Source organism: Bos javanicus, chromosome 12, assembly GCF_032452875.1.
Source record: "Bos javanicus breed banteng chromosome 12, ARS-OSU_banteng_1.0, whole genome shotgun sequence".
NCBI lineage: Eukaryota > Metazoa > Chordata > Mammalia > Artiodactyla > Bovidae > Bos > Bos javanicus.
Genome location: NC_083879.1, coordinates 44679253 through 44691815, shown reverse-complemented (window position 1 = coordinate 44691815; position 12563 = coordinate 44679253). Strand labels below are relative to the sequence as shown.

Sequence of the window (12563 nt, the reverse complement as noted above, 5' to 3'; positions counted from 1 at the left end):
GTGACACAAGTCATTATTTGACGTTTTGCTTTCTCAGCTATTATAAAACACATAGAAAAGGTATTTTGATACGCACGACAATTGAAACGTCTAATTCCCAAAGTAACTGAGTAGAACAATAACATGGTAAAAATAATTCTTGATAGTTTGATGTGAGTGAGAATTAAGTTATAAGGACTCAAATACCTAAAGTGTAAGAATTGGAATTTAATTAAAAAGAAAAAAAATAACTACATAGTTAAGTTAGAATAATTTACAACATAGCATGGAAAATTCAGCTTAACCCAAGTTTGAATAAGCACAGGCTACAATAAAGCATGAATTTTGAAGCCCTTGAGTTTAAATCAATGGCTCTATAATATTGATAACCCAATAAAATTCTCAGTCCTAGTTTGTTGATGCTTGTCTGGTGGCTCAGACATAAAAGAATCTGCAAACTATTTATATTATTGTGAAGTCGCTCAGTCCTGTCTGACTCTGTGTGACCCCATGGACTGTAGCCCACCAGGATCCTCCATCCATGGAATTTCTAGGCAAGGGTACTGAAGTGGGTTGCCATTTCCTTCTCCAGGGGATCTTCCCAACCCAGGGATTGAACCTGGGTCTTCTGCATTGCAGGCAGACGCTTTACCGTTTTAGCCACCAGGGAATCACACATTTATGTTATATAATACCACTTAAAGCATAGCTTCTGGCATTTTTTTTTCAGATCAGAAGTATATAAAATAATTTTACATTTGAAAAAATAATTTACAAGTTTAAATATTTATTGATGATTCAAGGCTAAGTTTGCTGTCAGTTCTTGAGTTCTTAGAAGATGTCAGAAGCTATGCTTTAAGTGGTATTTGTATTATATAATACCACTTAAAGCAGGTATTTATTATATATAATACCACTTTGATGCTAAAGCTGAAACTCCAGTACTTTGGCCACCTCATGAGAAGAGTTGACTAATTGGAAAAGACTCTGATGCTGGGAGGGATTGGGGGCAGGAGGAGAAGGGGACGACAGAGGATGAGATGGCTGGATGGTATCACTGACTCGATGGACGTGAGTCTCAGTGAACTCCGGAGTTGGTGATGGACAGGGAGGCCTGGCGTGCTGCGATTCACGGGGTCACAAAGAGTTGGACACGACTGAGCGACTGAACTGAATTGAACTGAAAGCAGATATTTATCTTATATAATACCACTTAAAGCAGGTATTTATTATATATAATACCACTTAAAACAGGTATTTATTATATATAATACCACTTAAAGCATAGCTTCTGGCATCTACTAAGAACTCAATAACTGACAACAAACTTAGCCCTGAATCATCAATTAATATTTAAGATTGCAAATTATTTTTTCAAATGTAAAATTATTTTATATACTTCTGATCTAAAAAAAAAAAAAACAGTTAGAACATCTGGAAATTCATGTTTCATGTACTGTGGAAGCCTGGCTTGGAGAATTTTGAACATTATTTTACTAGCATGTGAGATGAGTACAATTGTGTGGTAGTTTGAGCATTTTTTGTCATTGCCTTTCCTTGGGATTGGAACTAAAACTGACCTTTTCCAATCCTCTGGTCACTGTTGAGTTTTCCAAATTTGCTGACATATTGAGTGCAGCACTTTCACAGCATCATCTTTTCGGATTTGAAATAGCTCAACTGGAATTCCATCACCTCCACTAGCTTTGTTCATAGTGATGCTTCCTAAGGCACACAACTTCACATTCCAGGATGTCTGGCTCTAAGTGAGTGATCATACCATGATGATTATCTGGGTCATGAAGATCTTTTCTGTATAGTTCTTCTGGGTATTCTTGCCACCTCTTCTTTATATTTTCTGCTTCTGTTAGGTCCATACCATTTCTGTCTTTTATTGTGCCCATCTTTGCATTAAACATTCCCTTAGTATCTCTTATTTTCTCGAAGAGATCTCTAGTCTTTCCCACTCTATTGTTTTCCTCTACTTCTTTGCCTTGATCATTGAGTAAGGCTTTCTGTCTCTCTTTGCTATTCTTTGGAACTCTGAATTCAGATGGGTATATATTTCCTTTTCCCCTTGGCCTTTCACCTCTCTGCTTTTCAGCCCTCCTCAGACAACCATTTTGCCTTTTTTCATTTCTTTTTCTTGGGGATGGTGTTGATCACTGCCTCCTATACAATGTCATGAACCTCTGTCCATAGTTCTTCAGGCACTCTCTCTACCAGATCCAGGCCCTTAAATCTATTTTTCACTTCCACTGTATAATCATAAGCAATTTGATTTAGGTCATATCTGAATAGTTTAGTGGTTTTCCCTACTTTCTTCAACTGAAGTCTGAATTTGGCAATAAGGAGTTCATGATTTGAGGCAAAGTCAGCTCCTGGTCTTGTTTTTGTTGACTCTATAGAGCTTTTCCATCCTTGGCTGCAAAGAAGACAAGCAATCTGATTTCAGTATTGACCATCTGGTGATGTCCATGTGTAGAGTCTTTTCTTGTGTTGTTGGAAGAGGGTGTTTGCTACAACTAGGGTGTTCTTTTGGTAAAACTCTATTAACCTTTGCCCTGCTTCATTCCATACTCCAAGGCCAAGTTTGCCTTGGATAACCACAATCTGTGGAAAATTCTTAAAGAGATATAAATATCAAGCCACCTTACCTGACTCTTGAGAAATCTGCATGCAGGTCAGGAAGCAACAGTTAGAACTGAACATGGAAAAACAGACTGGTTCCAAAGAGGCAAAGGAGTAAGTCAAGGCTGTATATTGTCACCCTGCTTATTTAACTTATATGCAAAGTACATCATGAGAAACACTGGGCTGGATGAAGCACAAACTGGAATTAAGATTGCTGACAGAAATATCAATAATCCCAGATATGCAGATGACACCATCCTTATGACAGAAAGTGAAGAAGAATTGAAGTGCCTCTCGATAAAAGTGAAAGAGGAGAGTGAAAAATTTGGCTTAAACTCAACATTCAGAAAACTAAGATCATGGCATCTGGTCTGATCACTTCAAGGCAAATAGACATGGAAACAGTGGCAACAGTAGCAGACTTTATTTTGGGTGGGGTGGTGGGGGCTCCAAAATTACTACAGATGGTGATTGCAGCCATGAAATTAAAAAATGCTTCCTCCTTGGAAGAAAAATTATGACCAAACTAGACAGCATATTAAAAAGCAGAGGCATTACTTTCCCAACAAAGGTCCATCTAGTCAAAGCTATTGTTATTACATTAGTCATGTATGGATGTGAAAGTTGGACTATAAAGAAATCTGAGTGCCAAAGAATTTATGCTTTTGGACTGTGGTGTTGGAGAAGACTCTTGAGAGTCCCTTGGACTGCAAGGAGATCCAACCAGTCCATCCTAAAGGAAATCAGTCCTGAATATTCATTGGAAGGACTGATGCTGAAATGCCGATACTTTGGCCACCTGATGTGAAGACCTGACTCATTAGAAAAGACCCTGATGCTGGGAAAGATTGAAGGCAGGAGGAGAAGGGGATGGTTGGATGGAAACACTGATTCAATGGACATAAGTTTGAGTAAACTCCAGGAATTGCTGATGGACAGTGATGCCTGGCGTGCTGCAGTTCACGGGGTCACAAAGAGTCAGACAGGACTGAATGACTGAATTGAAATGAGCTGATCTGAAAAAATATAAAACTGTGATTTAATGCAATACATTTTTATCAGCTTAAAATAAATAGATTTTATTCTTCCTCTCATTTCTGGTACTGTCAATCCTAAAGGAAATTAACCTTGAATATTCATTGGAACAACTGATGCTGAAGCTGAAACTCCAATATTTTGATCACCTGATGTGAATAGGTGACTCATTGAAAAAGACCCTGCTGCTGGGAAAGGCTGAGGGCATGAGGAGAAGGAGGAAACCGAGGTTAAGATGGTTGGATGTCATCATTGACTCGGACATGAATATGAGTAAACTCTGGGAAAATGTGACAGACAAGGAATCTTGGTGTGCTGCAGTCCATGGGGTCATAGGAAGTTGGACACGACTGAGTGACTGAACAACAACAAGTCTAAGGGAGTAAAATGTAAACAGTATAATGAAGATGTCCATACCTACAATCATTCTCATGATATTAAAGCATAACAGATATGTGAGCAAATGATGATATTTTTAATTGTTACTAACAATTGTTGGCAGATTATCATAAATGAATATATTTTAGAGAGTCTAACAGTTAAAATAATCAAATATTTCTATTTCATATTATCTTCAGTATATTGTACATGAAAAAGAAAAATCCTAGGGAAGTCCCATCTGTAGTAAAGGAAGAATAAAACAAAACTGTTTACTATGTATGCTTAATACAAAATGCTTACAAATACTGGTTTCAGCTCCATTTACTGCATGTACTAATTAGTTTTTGTTTGTCTTACAGAAATATAGAACTTTTCCTGTTACATTAATATAAAACTTTTATTTCATGTGTTCATAAAAACTATTGAAAAACCACTTTTTCCTGTATTATCCACCTTATTAAGTTTATTTTATGCATTATGGTACACTCCTGAATAGAACTTAATAATTTACAGAATTTATCAAACCACCCAGGCTTCAGAAAATTAAAACATTTTTGCCTGAGTTTTAATGGGAAATAATATGAACCTTTGGAAATGTATCTAGAGAATGCAACCTGTAATAAAAAAGTAAATAACTGTATACATGAAATTGTGCTTAGAAAAAGGAGTATTGGCTTTAGCTTCCAAACGTAAGCATCTACTTTTCTTCACCTTTTTTTAATTTAGGTAAATCTTAAACTTTCAATTAAAGATGATTATTATTCTAGTATCAACAACTCATTCTAACTAATAGCTTTTGACAAATAGCTATCCAGTTATTACTATTGAGTCATCTGTACAATTAAAGTTTTAATTTATTTAAGTTTTTGAAATCAACATTGAATATATTTTATAGGTATTCAAAATCCTCTGACTCTCACTTGAATAAGATTCCTCTAATGCAAAATCCAGCCTTTATTTTTATCATATTTCACACTAACAGTGGTGGGGACATGAAAGACATACAGAATGTCACATAGAGAGAAGTTACAAGTACTTTAAAAAAAAATTTCAAACACGTAAACTGCAATAAGTAACATACCTGAGTAATGCACTCTTTAGTTAATGTGTATTTTCTTAAATAATAAGCACTGATTTTGGCAAATGGGCTCTCCTAGTTGATGACTCATTTTGTAATAGAACCATAAATTGAACGGTAGACTTTAGAACCATAATAAGGACTAACTTCTCTTCATCAGAGTCATAAATATTTAACATATTTTATTGCTGGCTTTGCAAATGAATGTTGATTGGTAATTACACAAGAATACAAGTAGAAAAGAATAAAGAGTAACACTGATACATGTTTTTAGCTGAAAAGAATAAAATATATATTTTAAAAATGGTGTTGGATGCCAAAATATTAAACTGAACCAACTATATCTTAACAGAGCACCTGAGACTCTCTCACTTTCTTTTTTTTGAAGTACAGAAGCTTCATGAAATCTTTTAATTAAAAAAAAAATTGAACATTCTAGAACACACTGACATTTTAAAAAGACACAGAAAACTACAGAATGAGAAAAAAAGAAATAAAAAAAGAAAAGAAGCAAACAGGAGGAAGAAAGTATACTTAAGGATTAGACAAAACCTTGAAGGAATGCAGTTATTGCAGGATTAATGTATGAGTATAAAGGATATCAAATTTCTTTGATAATGTTAGAGTAAGAAAAACTGAGTTGTTCATAACAATGTACTAAAGTGAGAAATAATTAGGAAAAATTGTCAGTAAGTTACAGATTAATAACATACATCATTTAAAAAATAAGTTGCATGTCATCTTAACAATATGAAATATTGTTACATCAAAGTTAAAATATGATGTGTAAATTAGATACATAGATATATAAATTAGTAGTGTGTTATATATAAAGTTTTAAACTATTCTAGCATACATCAGGTAATGGAATTTTCAGATAAAATATATTTTTATTTTATTTGGCAGCACTGCATGGCTTGTGGAATTTAGTTCTCCACCAGGGATTGAATCCAGGCTCTGACAGTGAATGCATCAAGTCCTAACCACTGGACTTCCAGGGAATTCTTATATTTTTTAAAAATATTTAACTTAAAAATATATACCTATATGCTTTTTCATTAATTTTAAAAAAGTTTATTACTATCCATTAATGATAGCAGGAAGCTTTGACTGAGACTTCAGAACTACTACTCCAAGGTAGTCTATTTTAAAAACCACTTATATAAATTAAAATTCTGCAAAAGTAAATGTTGTTAATTCTGGTTTTGTTGCAAGAAAGGGGATCTCTTCCAAGGCCCAAAGTGTGTTCTTGTTTAACATTCAGAAATGAATTGTCCAAGGAGGCATATACTGACAAAGCAAGAGACAGTTTTGGAAAAGGTCACACGTGTGGAGAGCCGTAGGGTTAGGGAACCCAGGAGAACTGCTCTGCCATGTGGGTCCCAGTGTCAGGTTTTATGGTGACAGGATTAGTTTCCTGGTTGTCTTTCACCAATCACTGTGATTCAGAGTCCTTCCTCTTGGTGCATGCATTGCTCAGTCATGACGGATGCCAGCGAAAAGTATTCTGAAAGGTGGTAGGACAAAAGGTGTCGCCTTTTGACCTTTCCCAAACTCTTCTGGTTAGTGATGTCTTATTTGTTCCATGTTCCTCATCAGGACCTCCTGTTGTAAAAATAACTCAGGCAGATGGTTACTATGGTGCCTGGCCAGGATGAGTGGTTTCCATCAGTGTGCTTCCCATAACAGTTTTTTCACTGCTTGAGCTTCTCAGAAGGCTCAGTGGTAAAGAATCCACCTACCAATGCAGAAGCTGCAAGAAGCACAAGCACAGGTTTGATCTCTGGGTCAGAAAGATCCCCTGGAAGAGGAAATGGCAACCCACTCCAGTGTTCTTGCCTGGAAAATCCCATGGACAGAGGAGCTTGGTAGGCTACAGTCCATGGGGTTGTAAAGAGTCGACAAGACTGAGCTTGCACACATGCAAATCTAAGCATAGCCAACATTCTTAAAAAACAAATTAACAGCATCAACTTATATGTTTTGGAAAAAATACCAATCATTCATATAAAATTCTTAATATTATTCTTTCCTATACTTTTACAAATTATGCTTAATCAGATTTTATCCAGAATAGAATGTGACTGTATGTCTATTGGGCCTAGTGTAAGACTAAGAAACATCTGCCAGGCAAGACTAAAAAGAATATTGCCTTCTTGTAGAATAAACTGAAAATTTTAAATATTATGTTCTTATATATGGTCCTTATCATATTACACTTCTGTTTTCTTACTTTCATATTCTAGCCCACACTACTATTTGCAACACATATGTACATATAAACACATACCTATAATTTTACTTCCACTAAAACATAGTTTTCATTTGCAAATCATAGACGGTCACACAACTATTAGATTTAAACTGAATCTTACCCACCCTTGAGTCAAGATCAGTCCCTGTTTTATTAAGATGAGTAGGCACTATGTTCTCTGATTTGCAGAGGCGTAGCTGGTACTAACTGGAGAAAGATAATAATATCAAGAGCCTCCTAAAATCAGAGATAATGGGAAACTCTTAGAGAAGTCAAACAAAAGTAAGCTATTACTTTAAAAGAGCCACAATAAAGAGTGCTAACACACCTTTCCATATTGTCCTGTAAAATACATCTTTTGTATTATATTTGAAACTTGTACCAACTATACTGAAATGCAAAATGCATGTGAATATTGATGACAGTGTAGTTTTTTGGTGTTAAACTGATTATAAAACAAGGGAAGATTAAATTTAGGTTAAATAAAAATGTATTATAAATCTTTGCTGTTTACTTCTCCTGATTAACCTCCTCAGTTCAGTTGCTCAGTCATATCTGACTGTTTGCGACCCTATGATGCAGCACACAAGGTTTTACTGTCCCTCACCATCTTATAGAGTTTGTTCAAGTTCATGTCCATCACATTGATGATGACAGCCAACCAGCTCATCCTTTGTCATCCCCTTCTTCCCCTGCCCTCAAACTTACCCAGCATCAGGGTCTTTTCCAGATTCAGTTCAGTACAGTTCAGTCGCTCAGTCATGTCCGAATCTTCATGATCCCATGAACCACAGCACACCAGGCCTCCCTGTCCACCACCACTCCCAATTTCCACCCAAACGCATGTCCATTGAGTCAGTGATGCCATCCAACCATCACATCCTCTGTCATCCTTTTCTCCTCCTGCCCCCAATCACTCCCAGCATCAGGGTCTTTTCCAGTGAGTCAACTCGTAGTATGAGGTGGCCAAAGTATTGGAGTTTCAGCTTCAATATCAGTCCTTCCAATGAACACCCAGGACTGATCTCTTTTAGGATGGACTGGTTGGATCTCCTTGCAGTCCAAGGGACTCTCAAGAGTCTTCTCCAACACCACAGTTCAAAAACATCAATTCTTCGGTGCCCAGCTTTCTTTATAATCCAACTCTCACATCCATACATGGCTACTGGAAAAACCATAGCCTTGACTAGATGGACCTTTAATGACAAAGTAATGTCTCAGCTTTTTAATATGCTATCAAGGTTGGTCATAATTTTCCTTCCACGGAGTAAGTGTCTTTTAATTTCATGGCTGCAATCACCATTTGCAGTGGTTTTGGAGCCCAGAAAAACAGACACTGTTTCCACTGTTTCCCCATCTATTTGCCATGAAGTGATGGGACCTGATGCCATGATCTTAGTTTTCTGAATGTTGAGCGTTAAGCCAACTTTTTCACTCTCGTCTTTCACTTTCATCAAGAGGCTTTTTAGTTCCTCTTCGCTTTATGCCATAGGGATGGTATCATCTGCATATCTGAGGTTATTGATATTTCTCCCTGCAATCTTGATTCCAACTTGTGCTTTCTCCAGCCCAGCATTTCTCATGATGTACTCTGCATATACTTAAATAAGCAGGGTGACAATATACAGTCTTAATGTACTCCTTTTCCTATTTGGAACCAGTCTGTTGTTCCATGTCCAGTTATAACTGTTGCTTCCTGACCTGCATATAGGTTTCTCAAGAGGCAGGTGAAGTGGTCTGATATTCCCATCTCTTTCAAAATTTTCCACAGTTTATTGTGATCCAGACAGTCAAAGGCTTTGGCATAGTTGATAAAGCAGAAATAGATGTTTTTCTGGAAATCTCTTGCTTTTTTGTTGATCCCAATAGATGTCGGCAATTTGATCTCAGGTTCCTCTGCCTTTTCTAAAGCTAGCTTGAACATCTAGAAGTTCACGGTTCATGTATTCCTGAAGCCTGGCTTGGAGAATTTTGAGCATTACTTTACTAGTGTGTGAGATGAGTGCAATTGTGTGGTAGTTTGAGCATTCTTTGGCATTGCCTTTCTTTGGGATTGGCATGAAAACTGACCTTTCCCAGTCCTGTGGCCACCACTGAGTTTTGCAAATGTGCTGGCATATTGAGTGCAGCACTTTCACAGCATCATCTTTCAGGATTTGAAATAGCTCAACTGGAATTCCATCACCTCCACTAGCTTTGTTCGTAGTGATGCTTAGTGATGCTTCCTAAGGCTCACTTGACTTCACATTCCAGGGTGTCTGGCTCTAGTTGAGTGTGAGTGATCACACCATTGTGATTATCTGGGTCATGAAGATCTTTTTTGTACAGTTCTTCTGTGCATTCTTGCCACCTCTTCTTAATATCTTCTGCTTCTCTTAGTTTCATACCATTTCTGTCCTTTATTGAGCCCATCTTTGCATGAAATGTTCCCTTGGTATCTGTAATTTTATTGTAGAGATCTCTAGTCTTTCCCATTCTACTGTTTTCCTCTTTTTCTTTGCCTTGATCACTGAGGAAGGCTTTCTTATCCCCGCTTGCTATTCTTTGGAACTCTGCATTCAATTGGGTATATCTTTTCTTTTCTCCTTTGCTTTTTGCTTCTCTTCTTTTCACAACTATTTGTAAGGCCTCCTCAGACAGCCATTTTGCATTTTTTTTTCTTGGGGATGGTCTTGATTTTTGTCTCTTGTACAACGTCATGAACCTCCGTCCATAGTTAATCAGGCACTCTGTGTGTCAGATCTAGTCCCTTAAATCAATTTCTCACTTTACTGTATAGTCTTAAGGAATTTGATTTAGTTCTAACCTCCTACATTTGTTCAATTCATTTTCTTTATAAACTCTTCTGGAAAATACTCCATGTTTTCTGTCTTCACTGAAATTAGAGCTTTATAATCAATATAACCTCTTTCTAGGTCTATACGAGTTTTCCTATCATGTAAGTGAATATACTTTATAATTATCATTGGGAAATTTGTATTTTTAGTGTGTATAATATGCCAGAGAAACCATATGTAATTCAGTCATATTAAATTCTTTTGTTTAAAAATCCAAGCAAAACACTTGACTGTGTGTATATATGTACTGGCACACAGACACACAAGAGCAGCAGAAACAGCACTGATTTAAAAGTCAGAAGAACAAAGTTCTGTTTTTCTGTACCGCTACATCTCTTCATGCCATGGTAGATGGAGAACCATATGATTTGATTTCCCTGGAATTTATTTCTCTCAAATATTACAGAGGAAGTAGGAGTTGGTTTCTAATGTTTATGTGGTTTAGTTTAGTTTCCCAGGTCATGTGGATTATTTTTAGCAGACTTCAAACTCAAAACTTACGCATAATTACAGTGTTTTGTATTGAGACAGATACTATCAGTGATCAATACATTTTTAGAAAAGTTTAGTTTACTTCCTCTGATGTATTGAACTGGAAAAACAAAGGACGATACAGTACACCTTTCACCTGTTTAAAAATGCACAAGGATGTAGAAAGACTATTTGTAATGAAAAATGCAGTGGATCAAATTCCATTAAAGTTTTAGTTTGACTTTTATCTAAGGTGACAATGAGCTGACCTTATGAGCTCATCGCTGGGGAGCTAGGCTATGAGACAACTTCAAGATCATCATTTTCAAGTAAGATCTATGGCTAACACTGTTTCCTGATGAAGAATGAGCAACTGTGAACTTTTTGGGCATATGTTTCCTTGTATCACAGTAAGATACATAATGTGAAAGAAGTCATATAGATATAATTTATGCATGTGTTAATCATGATCAGCCTTTTTTATTCTTTAACCTTGAGCTATAACTAAGATACTTCAAGCATAATTTTGCTGGGAAATAGGCTTATATATTATCATTTTAAAGTGAGGTTTTATTCCCTGGCATCTTTTAAGCTACCTCTGAAATAGTGTTTTCTTATCCAATTATAACACAGATAAAAATATAGTTTTAAATTTATGTTTATTTAGTATTTGAATATTTTGTTACTTAAGGCTTGTGCCATACATTGTCAGAATTGACTGTGTTTGTGTGACATTTGGATGGATCAGTAATAAATCTCCTGTACCCAAATATGCCCCTTTTATCTGCTTGCTGAATCTTTCACTCTACCATTATTTGTGTTTCGCTCTACCATTAGGAGGGCTTCCCTGGTAGATTGGATGGTAAAGAATATGCCTGCAATGAAGGAGACCTGGGTTTCATCCCTGGATTGGGAAGATCCCCTGGAGGAAGGAATGTCAACCCACTCCAGTATTCTTGCATGGAGAATCCCCATGGACAGAGGAGTCTGGTGGGCTACAGTCCATGGTGTCACAAAGAACTGGACATAACTGATCAACTAAGCACAGCTACCATTAGGGAGAAATGTAAAAGTATGTTACTGGAAGAGATGGCACCCTGCCTAAAAGTCAAGTTTTCTAATACACATGTATCCATATTAAAATCGGGGAAGCAATGATTTGCTTTTTAAAGTCTATAACCAATAGTCTTATGTTGTTTCTCTTTCACTCCCTTTCACCTCTATCTGTTTTTATTTCTATTCCCTCTTCTATATGTCCTTCTCTTCTTTTTCCTTCTTTCTTCTATTTTTTTATGCTTCTGTGTGGCCACTCTATTCCACTTCACAGGTTAGTATCAAATGCCATCACTTTGAATGCACAAGTAGCCATTTAAAATATTATAATTTCCCCAAAGACCAGTAGGCATACACTTGTAGTTGCACATGTTGGGTTTGATAATCATTTCAAAAGGAAGAACATATACCATGAGGAGTCACAGCATGAGGGTGTTAGAAAAAATCCATCATAAAATTTTGGGCTTATATTAGGTATAGGTAAGGTGAGTTCAAGGAAGCAGGAAATCAAACAAAAACCAATCAGTTTTACTCTGAGTGTTTTCAGGAAGCAGGGGCAATTGATTCCTACTTAGGCTATCTAGATGGAAGCAAGACCAGACAGAAGCAGAATGGTAATTAGTATAGAAGCATCCTCTTGGCTGCCACCCTTCAGGCATGGGGTCCTCCCGGCTTCTGCCCCTGACCTCGGATGTGGGGTAGCTCCTCTCGGCCGCACTTAGCCTCTTGATGAAGGTGAAAGTGGAGAGTGAAAAAGTTGGCTTAAAGCTCAACATTCAAAAAACGAAGATCATGGCATGCGGTCCCACCACTTCATGGGAAATAGATGGGGAAACAGTGG

General features: G+C 36.8%; 1 non-coding gene across 1 annotated transcript; it reads right to left on the bottom strand.

The window, feature by feature from the left end:
- Positions 1–577: 577 nt before the first annotated feature.
- TRNAC-GCA (transfer RNA cysteine (anticodon GCA)) lies at positions 578–649 on the bottom strand. The gene has a single exon. It is a non-coding gene; the product is annotated as a tRNA-Cys (tRNA).
- Positions 650–12563: the final 11914 nt, after the last annotated feature.